Genomic DNA, 14,621 nt, shown 5'->3' with positions numbered 1-14,621 from the left:
GGTATTGTCAGTGTTCTGGATTTTAGCCATGCTTGTAGGCATGTCGGGGTATCTCACTGTTGTTGAATTTGCATTTCCCTATAATGGATGATGCCCTTTTTATATAACTTGATAGGTAATATTTAAGTGTGGACATGTGTGTTCTTCTAGGCTCTTTGCAGAGTCCTCCCTTGTAAAAGCTGTGGTCAGTTGTGAGTTGCTCGTGGTAGCCCTGTATCCCCCACCCACTCCCAGCTTGGCTGAGGGGCCCATGCCCAGTTTGCAGGTGATGACTGAAGGTAACCGAGTGGTCTTGCCTGGTACTAGAGGACCAAGTTCCTCACTCGCCCGAGTGGCTTGTGTGATTGATGGGAGCACAAAACAGGGTTGGGGCTGCAGGCATGGGCTACTTAGATTCCTGAACTGGAATAATGACTTCCGCTATTTCGGACAGTAGCACTGAGGTGGACTGACTCTGATCAACCTCCCTCTTTGACTCACATATATGACGTTCCTGGGTGAGATATTCAGTCAGCGAAACCTGGCCTGGATTCCAGGAAGCTTGGTGTCAGGCACTGCACCTCATGGCATTTGTCTCTCAAGGTGCTGAATGTTGGAAGATTTTTCCCAAATAGAAAGTCTGGATCATGGGTTCTGAGATCGTTATTTAGAAACCACTGAAAATCCTGTGCAGGATGCAACATGAAGTGATTTGCATTTGGAAAATCCTCTCTAGTTATATTATAGATCATGAATTGAAGTAAGAGTTTACTATGGCAAGGGGATGAGTTAGAGCTCTACTATTATTCCTTCAGAAGAATAATGGGGCCCTGAAATAATAGTGTCAGTTAAGGCAGGAGATACTGAAAAGGAGGTGAATTCAGCAGGACTATTGGTTACAAAAGATAGAAACCTCCTTGGATAAAAGATGAATACATTTACTCATGATCCAGGAAATTAAAAAAAAAAAAAAAGATATGGGCAACACAACCATAGGAAAATGAAAAGATACAGGTGTGCAACTGGACCTCAGGTAGAGCTGGAACCAGGGAACTGAATGTCACCATCACTCTCTCATTTCTCATCTCTTCTTCTCTTTAAACATCAGCATCATTCTTTCCCTACAACAAATCAGCATCTTGCATGTGACATGTAGAAAGCATCCTACAAGTTTCCAAAGCTCTCTTTGCAGAGTTTCTACTTCTGGAGGTCCACTCACTGCCATCCTCAGTTCCAAATAGAGGAGGTACTCTGCAGGGCCCTGGGTGGATCAGCTGATTCTTCCAGAACCAACCTACTATGGCCAAGACATTGAGATCCTGCACAAATATGATGACCACTGCTGAAACCACCAGGTTGGGTTGAAGGATATATAATTTCTAAAAGAAGAAAGATGAAATCCCTGAGGATAAATCAGTGCTAGAAAAACTAGAGGCAAATATCCACCTGGGGCAGGTGGAGGCATCAAATAAAATATGAAAAAAATAGGGTGTTTCCATTGTGGCTCAGCAGTAATGAACCTGACTAATATCCATGAGGACGTAGGTTTGATCCCTGGCCTTGATCAGTGGGTTAAGGATTCAGTGTTGCCATGAGCTGTGGTATAGTTTGCAGATTCAGCTGGGATCTGGTATTTCTGTGGCTGTGACATAAGCTGGCAGCCACAGCTCCGATTTGAACCCTAGCCTGGAACTTCCATGTGCCTCAGGTATGGCCCTAAAAAGAAAAAAAAAGAAAGAAAAAAAAAGAAAAGAAAAAAAAAACCATTTATTGTGAAAGTCCACAGAGATGGTTCATTAGAAAATGTTAAGATGCAGGAGTTCCCATCGTGGCGCAGTGGTTAACGAATCTGACTAGGAACCATGAGGTTGCGGGTTCGATCCCTGCCCTTGCTGAGTGGGTTGATGATCTGGCATTGCCGTGAGCTGTGGTGTAGGTTGCAGGCGTGGCTCAGATCCCGTGTTGCTGTGGCTCTGGCGTAGGCTGGCAGCTACAGCTCTGATTAGACCCCTAGCATGGGAAACTCCATATGCCGTGGGAGTGGCCCAAGAAATGGCAAAAAGACAAAAAAAAAAAAAGAAAATGTTAAGATGTATAGTTAACTGATAGTTGATTATGACTTAGTAAATGTTTCTTCAATAATTGTGCTCTGTGACAGTATAAAACAGATATTGCTTTCACTAATATTAGAGGGTTGACAGTGTAGGAAATTCTAGATAGATACAATCTTGAGAGGGAAGACCTTTCTGTGCCCCCCTCCACATCATGATTTGCTAACCAACGCTCCTCCCCCCCCGCCCCCGCTTTCCCTGAATGTTACACCTGAATGTTCCCTAGAATTTAAGCCCAAGATCTTGATGTTCCTGTGACTTCTAAAGGATACAAAGTGTTCCCTGGGGAGTCTGGGTGCCACATTCTAGTTTCCTACTGTCACTGGCTTCTTTCTTTATCTTTTCTTTCCCTCACTGTTGCTCTGCCCCACTGATTAATTGTTCAGTGGTCCCTGCCTTCTGGTTCTCTGCTACATGATAATGCGATGTAACATAATGCAGCAAAGTCTGTGCATGTTTGGATAGAGGGTGTGGTCATGGGAGGTGGGTGTATCTTTGCCTCTGCCTGTCTTACTTGGGTATCCTAGGATAAACTGTGAGCCTTAATTTTAATTTATTTATCCCAATAAACCCTTTGTGGTTTCTCATACAAAATAGGATGCTTGGGACCTCTTTGGTGTTATGAAATTCCTCAGGTGAACCTGCCTGCACTATGATCATTGCTGTATAAGAGCAAATAAAACTGTAGTCATTTATAAGCTATGCAAAATATGGGTTATATAGTTTGAATTATTCATCTGGAATGGATCTTCAGTTCAGTGAGGGATGATATACTTGACAATAAGTAATAAATAATAGTGATTTTGACAAATTCTTTTGGGTGGATGGCTAATGGCAATGCATAAACAGCAGGAAGCCTTACATTTTAAATTGGGGTCACTTCCCCTAATACAAAATAAACAGATGCTATGACTTGGCAGTTGCTGTTAACAATAAGAACATAATATCTAAAGCAAAGAACAATAATTGAAATTCAAGAGCAGTAGTTCTACCTGATGCTGTGGACTTAGTTTCAGTTAAGAACAGAAAAGAACAATGATATTTCGGAGTTTGTAACCTTGTTTTCTTCTTTCCAGTGGGAGACATGGTTTCATAACCCCATGAACAAGGTTATTAGTGATGACTCTAACAAAAGCAAAATGCTGATTCCAGAGGTGATACAAAATGATTAATGTATATATGTCTATACAAATTACAATCTAGTAAAACATTCCTGAATACCTAAAATAAAACTAGTGGATAATGCTTAATGTCATTGAGCTTACTAAAAATAATACAAAATGATCATCTGAGGAATTTTAACTTGATGTTTTTTTCTGTATCTTTTTTCCTCTCTGAACAACAGGCAGATTATGATGCAAAATATTTTTAAAATGTGTTAAGAAGAAGTAATTTATGGTAACCAGTATCAAAAGTTGATATGCTCAAATCATCAAGTTTCCTAGGCAGTTAGCTGGGGTAGTTTTAATACCATAGCAACTTTTCCTAATGGAAAAAAATGAAGATCTGTAAAAGAAATAGCCTAGGAAATGTTTCATTCTTCTCTCTTTGCTATCAAACATCTTTTCTTTCATGAGTAATTTCCTTTTATGAAATTTTCTCTCATCTTCCAATGGGACTAGTGATCATTCCCTCTGAGTTGTCCTATGGGGATATCTTTTTGTGATGGGAATTACCCACTGCCTTGAATAACAGCTATCTGTGCAGAAGTGTCCTCCATGCCCTAGTCATCTCCAGAGTCTACCTGCCCCTGAAATCTTCTGACACCAGCGGGTCACTGCTACTAGACCATCACCACCATGAACCACAGCTTACTGCCTGTCTGCCACTCACCCAGGGGTAGGAACATCTGGTCAACCAGACTCCAGCATTTTTCTCTGCTTGGGCAGAGAGTGAGGCAGTAACTCTCCTTACCCTCTATGATGGGAAGTTTGGCTCTGCCTCCCACTATGACTAATGCAGTTGGGGTCCTTGAAGCTGGAAAAGGTGGTGGGCTGGAGGCTGAGTGGTCAATACAATGTCAAGGGTCACTTACAGAAATATGCTTTCTGAACATAATCAAAATGTTGACGTAGACTACTAATTCAGACTTAAGAGTGAAACAATTAGAGATATTACTATAAGCATCAGAAGAATAAGGAAACTCTACCCTTTTCATTTAACCTTGTGCTAGAAATTTTGGTGTGAAGTGGAAAGCATAGGCATGCATAATGAATGAGGTTTGCCCCTAAATCCAGCAACTGGTGTCCCTATAAGAAGGGAGAAATTTGGACACAGAAACACAGCGAGGAAACACACAGGGATAAAGGCCATGTGCCAATGGGACATACATTGGAAAGATACAGGTGCAAACCAGGGAATACAAAGGATTGCCAGCAGCCACCAGAAGCAAGGAAAAAAACAAGGAAAAATTCTTCCCTAGAGCCTTCAGAAGGAATTTGTACCTACCAACTGCTTGATTTTGGCCTTTCAGCCTCTGAAAGTGAGAGAGAACAAATTTCAGTTGTTTTAGACCACCCAGTTTGTAGAACTTTATTATGGCAGCTGTAGGAAACTAATTCCCAGTGACATTTGGTTAAAGCTCTATTAATATTGAATTGTGCTAATTCTAGGTATTTATAGATAAAATATATGTATATATAAGTGGTCATACTATATTTGTAGATAGCATTGCTGGGGAAATCTATGATTCCTCTGCAGTACATACAACAGAAATTGATAGCCCTTCTTCCCAAACCTATTTTACACAATGTCTTCACTTCCATGGTAATGTAATTATTTGTATAGGATCAATCAGAATCCGCATACTGTACAACAGCATATGATTAGGAAAACTGAATATGTAACATACTGTGCAGAAAAATTTCCCTTGAAGGTAAAGATTTATTCAGAGATGGTGAGTCTACCTTTAATGAATATTTAGAAATAATGATTAGCTCTTGGGCCCTAGTAGAAGCTCAGTACGACATGACTTTGGATTTTTTGACTATAAAAAAGTGGCGTGTGTGTGTGTGTTAATTTGAATTTCCTGCTGCACTTTTAAAAATCAGGCACTTTTAGAAAAAAAATATTGATAATAGAGGAAACATATCCAGGGACTTCTCTTTCTACCCACAATAGGTTAACTGGAATTAGATGCACTCTCCCACCAAAATGACTATGAAACTAGACTAAACACATACTATCAGGCACCAAATAACAAGCAGTAAGGATTATTCCTGGACAGGAGAGAAACCCAGGAGATGAGAGTCATGCCTGCCTAGCATTCTGCTCTGTGTGCACTTTCCCATGATCAGTAGTACAGGTTATTAAATGAAAAGCAGCATAGAATTCTCAGTGGAAAGGCAAATGAGAGGCAGGCTGCTGAGCTGGCTGGAATTGGTGGGGAAGGGAATTCATGGCTGGTCTTTGTTGAGGACTGTGCTTTACACATGCATAGTGAGACTCTAGACTTGGAGTGGGATGCCAAATGCTGTGCCATGCTGAGAGAATTCGAACAACATGTACAGACCATGGTACCTCTCTCCTCATGCCAGAGATTCATTGGTGGTCCCAGGAATTCCATGGCTATCTGGATAGCAGTCTAATGCTAGGACTAAGATCAAAACCCAAATAGATTCAACCTAACAAAGATTAAATATCAGACACGACTTAGAATAGATTTACAAGGAGATCCTGCTGAATAGCATTGAGAACCTTGTCTAGGTACTCATGTTGCAACAGAAGAAAGGCTGGGGGAAAAATGTAATTGTAATGTATACATGTAAGGATAACCTGACCCCCTTGCTGTACAGTGGGAAAAAAAAAATCAAACATGACAGGAACAAGTTTTCACCAGTGATTCAACTGGCTGTCAGAAAGTGGTCCAAAGCAACCAGTCTCTCCACAGTACACAATTAAAAATTAGTAAGCCTACAAATGAGCGGGAAAAGTTTATCTATTTGAAAAACTTGTTAACAATTAAATTTATTTATTTATTTATTTATTTATTTATTTATTTATTTTTATTCATAAAATTTCTTTATTTGAGATGTTATGGTTTTTAAAGAAATGAAACTCTTCAGAGTTATTTTTTTTATTTTCCCACTGTACAGCAAGGGGGATCAAGTTATCCTTACATGTATACATTACAATTACATTTTTTCCCCACCCTTTGTTCTGTTGCAACATGAGTATCTAGACAAAATTCTCAATGCTACTCAACAATTAAATTTAAATGTTACCATTTAAAAAAAAAAGAAACAAATAGATTCCAAGATAGAACAGATGATGGAAATAACAGCAAGGGCTATTTTTAAAATCACCTAGTGTATGTCTTATAAGTATGTAGAAAGACTTAAGGGAAAAAAATATCTATCATTAGAAAATAGATGAGGAACCATAGTAGATAAATGAAAGTATCAAAAAAGAACCAGGAGTTCCCTCTGTGGCTCAGTGGTTGATGAACCTGACTAACATCCATGAGGATGTGGGTTCAATTCCTAGCCTCACTCAGTGGGTTAAGGATCTGGCATTGGCGTGAGCTATTATGTAGGTCACAGAAGTGGTTTGGATCCCACATGGTTGTGGCTGTGGTGCAGGCCAGCAGCTGTAGCTTCAATTCAACCCTTAGCCTGGAAGCTTTCATATGTCATGGATGTGGCCCTAAAAAGCAAAAAAAAAAAAAAAAAAGGAAACAAATTAAAATTCTAGAGTTACACATGTAGTATTTGAAATAGAATTTTAATGGGTGAACATGCAATCATATTGGCTATCACTGAACAAATTGTTATTAAACATGAAACAGGTAACAATAATTCATCCAATAAGAAAAATAGAAATAAAATAATAGGGGAAAGACCAGAGCCTTAGTAACCAATGGCACAACATCAACTGGTTTAAAGTATGTGTAACTGTAGGTCCACAAGAAAGGAGAAGAAACACAATGGGTCAGAAAAAACATTTTGAATCATAATGGGTAGATTATACTAAATTAAATCTCAGAACTCAATTTATAAAAATTAGAAGCTCAACCACAATAAATACAAAATATAAATATATCTAAATCCATAAGAATATGAAATATAAAAATAAGAGCAACCTTGGCATATCATAGTCACCTTGTAGGAAATAAAAGATAAAGAGATAATCTTAAAAGCAGCCAAAGACAATTGACACATTTCATACAGAAGATAAATGATATAAATGATGGATGGCTTTTTATCAAGAACAGTGGATGCCAAAAGACGTATCTAGAGTGCTGAGAAAGGAGTTCCCATCGTGGCTCATAGGAAACAAATCTAAGAACCATGAGGTTGTGGGTTTGATCCCTGTCCTTACTCGATGGGTTAAGGATCTGGCATTGCCACGAGCTGTGGTGCAGGTTGCAAACACGGCTCTGATCCCACGTTGCTGTGGCTCTGGTGTAGGACTGTGGCTACAGCTCGATTAGACCCCTAGCCTGGGAACCTCCATATGCCACGGGAGCGGCCCTAGAATAGGCAAAAAGACAAAATAAATAAATAAATAAAGTACTGAGAGGAAAAAAAACTTACTTGAAACTTACTATTCTTTTTATCCAATGAAATTTTCTTTATAAGTTAGAGGGCATATTTACATATTCAAGTTATAAAGAAAACTTGAGAGAATTTGAGAGAATTCATTGCAAGTATATACATACTAGAATAAATGCTAAAGAAAATTCCTCAGGATAAAGAAAATGATACCATATGGAAACTGAGATATAAAGAAATGGAAAGCACTGAAAATGATGAGTGGATGAATATGAAAGACTATGCATTTTTTTTTCTTTAAAAGACAATTGAATATCTAATACAAACATAGCACCTGCTGGGAATTGCTTACATATGTAGAGGTAAAGTATGTAAAAATAATAATACAAAATATTAAGAAAGTAGAATTAGATAGTTTCAAACATGTAACATTTTACCTAAGTAATATCATGCTTAACTTAAAGTGGACTCAATGTCAAAGAGAATAAGGTATTATGCCTAGAACAAAATTTTTTAAGTTTATAAATATGGATAGCTAAAACACTTAGAAAGAAGTTAAAATCAATGCTAAATTAATTCACTTAATCCAAAAAACAGGGGGGAATGAAGAACAGAGGAGAGAAGACAGATGGCAAAGCTAGAAAATGAATAGCAAGTTGGTAGATATACACCAAAACATACCAATAATTGCATTGTATATAAATGGAGCTAACATTCATGTTAAAAGGTAGAAATTTTTAGAATAGGTACAAAAAGCAAGTCCCAAATATATTTTGTACATTGTAGACACTCTATATAGAAACAGATAGATGTGAAGTGAATTTCAAAATAACTTTATGCAAATGTTGCTGCTATGGCTTTATCAATATCAGACTAATTAGATTTAAAAACAAAAGTATTAGCAACATAAAGAGGAACATAATGATAAAATTAAAGGAAGAAATAGAGAAATCCATAGTTACATTTGGGAATTTCAATACAGTTTCTTAATATTTGGTCAAAAGAAGTAGAAGATCTGTATGCAGTATTAACCATTGTGGCACAAAATATGTATATATAGCATTGATTTCTACAGATTTTTTTCAAGTGCACATGAAATAGTCACCATGTTAGATATCATGCAGAGCCATAAAAGACATCCAGAAATATAAAGTACTGAAATATTGTGTGCATTTTTTGTACATTAAATTAGCTTTTCATAAAACAAAGAAAACAAAAACTATACTTTGAAGGGTTTGCAGATTTGTATGGCATATCCAATTTTAAGCTTGTTAAAATTCTGAATATATAATAGTGTCTCAAATCAAAATAAGCCAGTTCTGGCACATACCATTAAAAGTACATGTTCTTTACGTATAAAAAACCTAATTCAAAAATCAGCACAAAGATAACAAAACTAAACTAGCAATTAATAAAAATAATATATGTAAAAAAGATACGAATATTAGTAAATTTAACAAAGCAGATTTATAAATCAGCTATAGGTCAAAATAAAATGACAAGAAAAACCGTAAATAATCTGAACTAAAGTATAATGAAATTATAAAATAAATATGGAAAGAAGCTGAAAGTAGAGAAAAAATTTTGGAAATGTACATATATTTAAAAAATCAAATGATTTAAAATCAGTTATTTCTACTTTAAGAAGTTAGAGAGAAACAGTAAGCAAAGCAATTAAGATAATAAACCAAAGTAGTTAGAAGAAAATAACTAGAAAGGATAGGAGAACTGAAAGAAAGAGAAAATGGACAAATTATAGAAAAATCTAAAAAACCTCAAAGTTGATTCTATGAAAAGATGAATAAAATTGATGAAAATATAGCAAGATTTTTTTAAGGGGAAAAAAAGAGGAAAAATCAAACATCAATATGAGCAATGACAGAAGTCAAATCACTGCATATACAACATTCAGAAATAATATTGCAAACATTTATCAGCATAAAGAAATACCAATAATTCTTGTATATTATTAGCTCTGAAAGTTTATTTTTAGATTTCTTATCATTTTCTATATTAACATTTATAGCATCTATTTATAAAGACAATTTTATATCTCTTTTTAAAATACCTATTCTGTTTCTTTTGTTATACAATACTTCACTTTGACAGCTTAATAGAATTGACTGATTTCAAAATTAAATAGACACAGGAGGAACTAAAAAAGCTGGATAGGCATGCATCTGTTAAATGAACCCACAATCAGAATCTTCAGAAGGAAACACTGGTACAATTAATTCTGTTGGAACATGATATCAAATATTTAAGGAAAAAATGAATATACTCTTTTAGGAAGTAGAGGATAATAATCTACTACTCCTGAACTTATTTTAGGAAGCCAGAAATGCTCTCATTCTGAATCTCCACATAAACATTGTGAGGAAATAAATTCTAAATGAAGACATAGAAATGAATTATAAAATATTAGCATGTCTAATCATGTAAAATTGATAATATACCCAGTAGAGATTATTCCAAGAGTACAAGGCTTGTTTACCATTTGAAAATTAGTCAAGATAAATCAACATAAAAGAGTTTATAGCATAAAGTAGAAAAGTCTTATATGTAATAAATGCAGAAATTTGACAAAATACTCACCACTCATAAAACTCTCCACAAAATGGGGATAGAAGAAAACTTCAACCTGGTAAGTGGCATCTACAAGACAACTCTTGCTCACATCATGGTTATTACTGAACATTTCCTCATTAAAATTAGGCATAAGTCAAATATATCCCCTCTCATCACTTCTACTCAATAAGATACTGGAGGTTGTGTCCAGTGCAATAGGGCATGACAAAGAAATGCAAGGCAAAACCTTTGGGAAAGGCGACATGAAATTGCCTTTATTTGCAGATGACAAATATTTATTATAAGATAAGCAGTTTACAGATAAATTTCTAAAGCTAATAAGCAAATATATAGGAATATATCTTTATGGTGACAACAAATTAAAAATAATATAAAAATTGATATACAACAGGTAGCATGAAAGTGCATAAATATTTAGAAATAAAATTAACAAAAATGTAGAGCTTCAATATTAAAAATTACAAAACGGTAAAATATTGGTGAAACAATTAATGACCTCAATAAATGGGAGATGTTCCATGTCTATAAACGGTTAAGATCCAACATTTGTTAAAGTTACTCTCCCAAATTGACCTGTGGGTATATAGTGCAATCCCTGTTAAAATTCCTTGGAAATGAAGAAATTTGTTAAAAAATTACATGGAGTTACAATGGATTTAGCATAGCCAAACAACTTTGCAGAGGAAGAACAACATTGGAGGTTTCACTCTTCTTGGTTTCAATAATTACTCTGTAACCACACTAATCAAAACAATATATTGGCATAATCCTGGTGGAAAATCACTGGAACAGAACAGAGAATTCAGAGATAGAACCATATTTATATCATCAAATGATTTTAACAAAAAAAAATCAAAGCAGTGAAAAGGAAGATTTTTTCCATTTCAAGAAAAGGGTTCAGAATTCCTGGTTATCATAAGGTGGAAAAAATAGCTAAAAATTTATCACACTTTCCACACACACAAAAAAATTGAATTGGATTATAATCCTAAAGCTAAAACTGAAATTGTGAAACCTATAAAAGAAAAGGAAATAAAATATATTCATGGTCTTAGAAAAAGGAGAGGATTCTTGGAGAGGACCAAAAAGGACCAATAGTAAGAAAAAAAATGATAAATATGATTCTTTAAATGTAAGACCTCTGATGTATGCAGTACCCAGGTTGCCTGGTGTTCTGTTCATAGGCCACATTGTATGATGGCTGATTAACTCAAAGGGACCTCAAAGGAGTTAACTGTTATTATGTAATGATCACTATAACTTAATTTTTAATATCCTCATCATCCCTAAAACAATTTCATACCCATCACCAGCCCCTTCCCATTTCCTGCCTACATCTTCCAGCTCCAAAAAGCCACTGATCTACTTTCTGTCCTCATAGATCTACCTATTCTGTACATTTCATATAAACAGAATCACACATTATGATAGCTTATGTGTCTGCAGTAAAGTTTTGAAACATTTGTAGCATGTATCAATATTTCATTACTTTTTATTGATGAATAATATTATATTTTATAAATACACATTTTATTTATTCAGAAGTTGATGAACATATCTGTTTTTTTCCATCTTTTTGGCTATTTGGAGTAATGAACATTCATATATAACTAAGCATTGTTTTTTTCTGTAGATTCTTTTTATTTTTTATTAGTATATAATTGATTTACAAGCATTGGTTTTGAATCTGGTTCTGAGAAAGTTGCAGAGAGAGCCATTTTAAGTAGCATAGTTAACAGTAAAGGCAGAAAAATCTTTGAGTTTTCTGTCTCAACCAACTTGTTATATACATTTAAGCAATTTACTTCTCTGAATTTCAGGGGGTTTTTTAATCTGAAAAATATAAAGTAGATCTATTGAGACTTAAATTAGATAATGCATATAAAGTACCACTATTATATCTAAGGGACTTTGATTATTATATATAAATATATATAATTTTCTTTCTCTAGAACTCTTTTGATGAACTTAAATCCTTATTGGTGAGTTGAAAAAAATAAACAAAAAACGATCCTGGTGTAAAGTGGTATCTAATTGCTTTGGGGCTTCACTTTGCTGCTGTATAAAACATGGGGATTGTCTGATCTCTAGGGTCCCTTTCCAGCTTTTATATCTTAGAAGTTCACATGCATTTTAAACTACCTTCTGTGGACTTGGCGAGTGAAGGATAGATTATTTCTCCAAGGTTGTGTGGCAGGACTGTTGCCGAGTCAGCACTTGAACCTTCTTGCAGGTCTAAGTGTTCATGTTATAACATCCTCCTCTCTCAGAGTTTTAAAGCCTCCATAAGATATGACTGCAGAGTTGCTTAATCAACCTCCTAATGAGCCAAGTAAAAGTGCTCAATATATTAATGTTTTGTTCTCTTCTGTGGTTCCCACTCTTTCTTTCTCTTATAAATTGGCAAAGTCTCATTCAAGATTTGGGATGAATTAGTTTATTTTGTTTATTTTATCATGGTCCCAAGCGCATTATAAATACATCATTTCTGTCTTGCTCACACTTTTTATACTTGAGTTGAAGATGTTAATTTCTTTTTTTTAAGGGCCACACCCACAGCATATGGAGGTTCCTAGGCTAGGTGTCCAATCTGAGCTGTAGCCACCAGCCTACGCCAGGGCCACAGCAACGTGAGATCCAAGCTGCCTCTGCGACCTAACACCACAGCTCACGGCAATGCCGGATCCTTAACCCACTGAGTGACACCAGGGATCAAGCCTGCGTCCTCACTGATGCCAGTCAGGTTCGTTAACCGCTGAGAAATAATGGGAACTCTGAAGGTGTTAATTTCAAAGTTTATTTATATGATTAAAAAAAAACAATTGAGTGATTCCCCCAACCTTGAGTGTTTAAGTTCCCCTATTTCATGTGCCAAGACCATTCACAGCTCTGAAAGTTGTAAAAAGGATTTGCCACAGTCTAGCACATTTAATATGCGCTGTGTACATAATGCTGAACAATTCACTCATTAGGTGTAAACAGTCTTAAATTGGTGTTCTAAATATCCCCCAGGTCCCCAAGCAAAAAGTTTGGTTGCTTTATATGTGTGAGATAATAATTAGTATCTTAAGTATCAAAACTTTAAACTCCAGTTAGAGATGACATAATTGCATCTCCCTGTTGCTGCAGTGTAACCAGAGGTGGTGTTTAGTAAGACGCTTTTGTTTGGATGCTCGGGGATGATCCTAACAGGTTTATCTGGATGTAGCTAATGGTTCACAACATTCAGGTTCTGCTAGAAGAGTCTGCAGGAGCCTGGCAGGAGGAATTCCAGAGGCTAGACACAGCCCTTGACAAGGAGAGGAACAGGTTCTTTGCTACCTTAAAATACACAATCAGACCCACTGTGAAAAGCTGTAAGGGACACAAATTAAGCATTAAGGTTTAGGTTTCGGAGACTAAGAATGCACTGGGTCACAGTGAGATGAGGCTGTCACTGGGGAAAGCAAGGTGCCAAGTAGCCTTGGCAAATTCCTATTGCCTATCAGGCTTTCTGAGACAGATGTGGTTGGATCCTGAGGCAGTAATTAATGGCCAGCTAGAGTTTGCCTCATTTCCTGACCACTGCCTGACTGGGCTGTCTTTGATCTCCTTCTCAGGGTTAAGTACTGAGTAAGCAGCTTGGCCCCTCAGAGGGCACACACTGGTCCTCCTCCCACTACTACTTTTTTTGTCTTTGGGTCCAGAGAACTCTAAGTAGTAACAGAAGCCTTATTTCATCTTCCCCTTTGCATGCCTTCTGTACAGTGCTTTGGTCATTAACTTGCACAATACAGTCTTTGTCAATTTTTAAATTTTACTATTATTATTTTCTGGCCCTACCCACTGCACGCAAAAGTTCCGGGGCCAGGGATTGAACCTGCACCACAGCAGTGACCTGAGCCCCAGCAGTGACAATGCCAGATTCTTAATCCACTAGACTGCCAGGGAGTTTCTTTCAATTTTTAGTTTCATAAAAATGGGAGAAGATATAAGCATTTTTGTCACAGAAAAGCCCCACGTGTTTTGTTGGAAGGCATGATAACATCACAATTAAGGGCACAGTTTTTAGAAATGACAGAGATATAACATCTACATATTTTTATATATAACTTTTGGTAATCTTGAACTCAATTTGACTTACCTGTAATAATGGGCTAATTACATGTCCTTAACTATTAACTGATGTATCTTAAGTACTTAGCACAGCATATGCTGAGTAGCAAGCATTTGATATTTTCCTGAAGTGAGACCTTCTACCTGCCTCAATGGGTGACAGCACTGATGCTCTAAAGCTGCTGTCATCTGGTATACTCCCTCTTGCTTCCCATCGAAGTCCAGATCTCAATAGATTCTGAGCATTTGCATGGATGCTTATCTGGGGCAGTCTCTACCACTCTTCCCAATGTGATCTATGTTCAGTTACATAGGTCATTGTTTCAGCCCCTCTAAAGGACCAAGCTCTTTTGTT

Source organism: Phacochoerus africanus, chromosome 3 (assembly GCF_016906955.1).
Source record: "Phacochoerus africanus isolate WHEZ1 chromosome 3, ROS_Pafr_v1, whole genome shotgun sequence".
In the NCBI taxonomy this organism is placed as follows: domain Eukaryota; kingdom Metazoa; phylum Chordata; class Mammalia; order Artiodactyla; family Suidae; genus Phacochoerus; species Phacochoerus africanus.
The sequence above is the reverse complement of the archived record's forward strand: the minus strand, read 5'-3'. Positions refer to the sequence as shown.